We start from the raw sequence: 5,319 nt of genomic DNA on the forward strand, positions 1-5,319 counted from the left end.
AGGAGATTTTCTGGCAATGTCCTCACTGCAGTTTCACTGCTCTCTAAAAACTCTTTCCCCTCTTTTTATTTGCTCCACATCGTTGTTAGAAAACCACCAATTATGAGCCACGTTTTGCTGTTTTGAGTCAATGGCACTGGTCAGCAGGTGTCACTGTTTTTCATTATTTTTGTGAAAGTGTCTAACTTACATTAGACTAATCTGAGAGTAAAATCAAGTCTGGCTAAAGGCGCCTACAGACTGTGAGATTTCAGCAATCTTATAAGTTTATTGCAAGCCACACTGTGACATGGATCTAATAAACCAGTGTATAACATCAAGTTTGATGTATGTAGACTGTATAATGATCACACCTACTGAATCGTAGGCTATAACACAAGTCAATATACAAGAAAATGTCATCAGCGTGTGTCATCCATCTGCGCCGCTACAGTGGTAAACAATAAAGCTAAGCAAGAATCGAGCTTTCCTTGCTACGTCCTTCTTGGCGCTGTCATGACAACAGCTGGAGGTCACATCATACAAACAAGGCTTCTGCTGCCACAACTCAACAAGACTTTCTTCTTTGTTGCAATCCCAAACATTTAATTTTGCTCTTTTTACCTCCATCATTGAGTTTAGTGTCGCGTTGATCAGTGCGTCATTTCATGCTGCATTCCTATTGGTTGGTTAGTAAACGTAGGTCGTAGCAGCAGTCACATTGTAAGATGTTTATCCTAAATTTCACACTGTCAGAATTTTGTCCCAGGCTATCTTTGGTTGCAAGACCATGACAACGGCCATCTTTGAACCTCTTTCACAATGTGATGCAGGACTGCTGTTTTGAAGCCACAACCAAAGATATCACCACGTTTCATGTTGGTCATCTTTCGTCTGGTACAGCCCAAAACAGCACAGTATATACCCGGCTGAGTCTAAAATCTCTTTGGGAAACTGGCCCCTGAAGGGATGTTGAGCATCAACTAATCTTCAATTAACAAAACAGAAATAGAATCATTCTAGTTTCTCTTTTCACAGGAGAAACTTCATCCATAGTAAAAACTTAATAAAACTGAGATGGTAAAGTATTTTTCTTCACTAGAGGAAAGAAGAAGTTCTGGGGCCATATTTATCTAACTTCTCAGAGTAGGAAATCACTCCTAACTGGCCAAAAGTAAGAGCATCTTTTCAACTTTCTTAACTTAGGAAATCACTCCTATCTCGGTCGATATTTAGGAGAGGTCCAGGAAATGGTATTCAGGCTGAGATATTCTGTGAGATGTTTTATGAAAGCTTGATTAGAATAAGTGTGTTGAAAGACTGAGGTGTTTTGCGCTTACATAGATATTGCGCATGCGCGAGAGGACAAAAACTCATGAACACAATCATGTCCTCCTGGCTGGAAAGACTGCTGAATGTCAACTTCATCACATCAAAAATATTTGTATAAGTTCTTAAATCTTTTTTTTTTTTTAATCTAGGCTAGATACAGGCTAGTTCACATGGTGCATTTCCCAGGTTAAAGGTCCAAGTTAACAGGAGGTGTAGTTAAATGGGAATCGGAGAGTGGAAGAGAAGATGCCATACAGTGGTGTACATATCCATATCAGAGAGCTACAACATGTCATTGTAGTTTCTACTTTGTGGCTCTGAGTGTCGTAAAACAGTGACATTGACATAATGAGTCTTAAGTCCTACTCTTAGGTAGGAGTATTTTCAGTCCTAAGTTAACTTTCAGTTAAATTCCTAGGAGTGATTCTGAGAAATTTGATAAATATGGGCCCTGAACTCCAGAGAGCAAAGCTATTTGAGTATGTGAGTATCTATTGTTCTCTTCTCTTTTCTGCTGCTAAATTTTATGAATTTCCATTTTCTTTCTCTCCGTATCTCTCTAACTCTCCTGCTGTGTGTCACTGTTTGTGTTTGACTCTCATTGTTAAGTCTTTCAAATCTTTCTGCGTTGAGGAGCCTGCTGTTTCCTTTATGTTTTAGTACATCTCAGGTTCACATAGATTTAAAATGCCTCAGCCGGCTGATTTAAACATTAAACAGCCAGCTGGTTTCTCTGTGTGCAGTGTGCCCGCAGGCTACCGAGGTTTGTGATGTTCGTGATGAGTGTTTGTGTGTGAGTACAAGTTGTGATCCCTTGTTTCTGACAGACTCTGGCTTCAGTGTTACCTGATTCCCCAAACAAGTCCTCCAAATTAAACAACCTTGTAGGTTGTTTGACCATGCAGTCCAGATTGACCCATGGGAGCATTTAATAGAGGAGCGACACTGCCTCTATTAGCGGTAATCTGTAGGACAACATAATTTGTCTAATCACTTTTAAAAATAAATGAAGTTTATAGATTCATAAACAAGGTTCGGGGACAGAGACCACGCCAAGTACACATCCCACTTCCACACAACAAAGTATTTAGGCACACCCCATCCGTTCTTCTCCCCTCGCCTCAGTTGCAAGTCCCTCCCACCCTAACCCCTCTTTTTTCATCAACCATCCTCTCTCCTCCGTTTTGACACAGGAACAAGGGGGCTCTATCCAGGCGATGGACTGGAGAGACAGTTCCCCCACTCAGAGTCTCAACCTCTCCCCCCTGTTCCCTCCTACCTCCCTACTGTTGGCAGTCGTCGTCCAGTCGACATACCATACATCCATCATCGTCCCTCAACCCTCCATTCTATGTTCCTCAACTCTCACACCTCACCCCTTTCCTCCCCCCATCACTTCATCCCTCCATCCCTAATCCTTCATCAGGTTCTCCAACCCATCCATCAACATATCAGCTCTCTTTCATTATCTCAATTAAACTATTGAAATCTAATGTTCTCGGTGTGGTCTCAGTTAGTGAACAATGTTTTATGATGTGACAACTCTGTGGTTAAGGTCTGGTTAGGTTTAGGCACAAAAACCACTTGGTTAGGGTTAGGGAAAGATCATGGTTTGGGTTAAAATGATCACTTGAAACATGGTGTGGGTGAAAGCTACTACTTCCTTAAAGTTAGGCAACCTTTTAAATCATGGCAACAGTAAACACCACAACAATCATAGTCACAGTTTTTAAAAAACTGTCCCGTCTCGCAGTTGGAAACGGGAAGCTAACAGCAGTCTCCTGCAGCAAAGTCCACTAAGTCCACTTTTTGCAAGTTAGGTTCTAACCTGCCACCCAACCCGCCACCTCCGAATATGGAAATGAATGAATATGTCACCTTATATAGACGTCATCTGAATTGCGCCACTTCTCCAGGTCATAATTACTACGGCCACTAGATGGCGTCTGTCACACAAACGTAACTGTAGTTCGTTTTTGGCGACTGACATTATGACCTATTGTATCGATTTTCTTGAACAGGACTTGGAATTCCTACACTGTATTCGCTCTCAACATGTTTTTTTATCATCTGATTCCCCTGCTGTCTATACTCTCAGTAGATTTTCATTATCAGATTGCTCTGCTGGCTCTCTCTGCATGCCTACCCCTCTCTTCTGTTTTCAGGGCCTTTTCTTGACCATCTGCAGAATTCAAACCAAAAGCTTCTCCCTCATAAATGTATTCAGGTGATATTCAGTGCTGGAGCTGCTCTGTTTAATGTGACAGCATAACCTCGTCCCCAGGTGGCTCTGTGTTACACAAATTGGTCTAGAAACTCCTGCTGTGTGTTGAATCAATGTTGCTTTGACCCACCTGTTGTAATTATAACCACAAACCTTAGATGAATAAACTTTTAAATGCACTGAACCCTTTATAGTTATTGAAATGACTTGCATACAGTGCATCTAAGTAGAAATTATACATACAAGTTCATAAAAACAACATTTTTATATTAAACTTGAACACTTCCACACAATCTCTTGCTAGATAACTGAGAAAGGTCACTGATGTTAGATTTAAAAAAGCTTGTATATGGTTTGATATTGGCTTAAAGATGGTTGACAGGTGTTTATTCAATAAATTTACACAAGAAGTGAGCTGCATCTATTAAAAATAATGTCTTTCTGGCTTCATAACGGGTTCTTCCATTTCTGCTTTCTCCTCTGCTTGACCCTGCAATACTTGATATTCCTCAGAAATGTATCTGAAACAGAGAGAGACCATCAGACAGGCAGATTCAGAGCCGATTAAATAAAATATGGTATACGAATGACAACATCACTCCTTTTCTCCAATATCTCTTTTCCTCTGTGCATGTCATTGACTCAGATGAACTGAAGAGACTGTAAAGCTGTCTTATTCTATTGATCATGTCTAAATGATATATTGACGATGACTTCAAAGCAACTCAACCCTGGAACTAATGGCCTATTGAATTGTCTAATAGCAGCGCAGGTAATTATTATCATTGTCTACTTACATTGTGGGATGACAGAGGTCTCTCCTATCATGTTGCATAACTCGATTTCTTTCAGCCTGATAGAGAGCTCACAGATATCTTCTGCCTCGCTCCATGGGGCCGGCCCAGGATCCTCTGCTGTCACACTGAAGGCATCCAGCGGTCGGTAATCAGGCACCGCCAAACAGTCGAATATTGTCCTGACCGCCGGAGCTTCAACCTGCTGAGCGGATGATCTGTTTCGCTGAGCGTCGTTGTGGAAATTCTCACCAGAATCTGCAGTGCGGATCATTTGATGAGGCTGTCTAAGTTTAGGCTGAATGAGAGGCCACATCTTTTTGTTTTCTGATGTTTTGTCATGGATAGAAGGGAAATAATTGACAGCAGCCATTTTCCTCAGTGAGTGCATCATTCTTGTTTAGATTCAAATTGCAGCACATCCATAACAGTTCTAGAAGATGACAGCTCGATGGTTCTGCCATTTTCAACAGAATATAGTCTGAACTTTAATAATAAAGACAATTAAATGTTTGTGTTGAGACCTAAAACAGGCCATGGATTATTATATGATTCAGGTATGACTCAATAGTTTTCAAACAAGGATCGGACCGCATGATATTTATGTCTTTCCAGATAGTCATTGTCAGATTAAATAGTCATGGTCCTGCTGTGATTTGTGTGATGTCCCTCTCTCTGCCTTTTGCTTAAGAAGTTGCTTTGGCTTCCTGGCTCAGGAGCCAGTGGGCGGGGTTGGAGAGGCCGTCAGGGAAATACCTGCACCTGGGTAGTTTAGACCTCCAGAAATACCTGCACCTGTGTGGTTTAGACCTCCAGCCTATTTAAGTCTCTTCTTCGTTAACCTCTTTCTTCTCTTCCTCCCAGGCCTCTACCAGCCAGATGGGTTGGAGTTTTGTTTTGCTTTGTTTCGTTTGCACACATCACACATTTCACTAATCCACACATTGCATTCATTACTGATTTAGCTGACTAACATTATCATATTTTATA

At 41.1% G+C, this 5,319-nt stretch overlaps 1 long non-coding RNA gene across 1 annotated transcript; it reads right to left on the reverse strand.

Annotated features, from left to right (window-relative positions):
• Positions 1–3,905: 3,905 nt before the first annotated feature.
• LOC137193449 (uncharacterized) lies at positions 3,906–5,319 on the reverse strand. Its single transcript, XR_010930831.1, has 2 exons — positions 4,333–5,319; positions 3,906–4,056 (listed from the first exon to the last, which is right to left on the reverse strand). It is a non-coding gene; the product is annotated as an uncharacterized lncRNA (long non-coding RNA).

The sequence above is a fragment of the Thunnus thynnus genome, chromosome 12, assembly GCF_963924715.1.
Source record: "Thunnus thynnus chromosome 12, fThuThy2.1, whole genome shotgun sequence".
Taxonomy (NCBI): domain Eukaryota; kingdom Metazoa; phylum Chordata; class Actinopteri; order Scombriformes; family Scombridae; genus Thunnus; species Thunnus thynnus.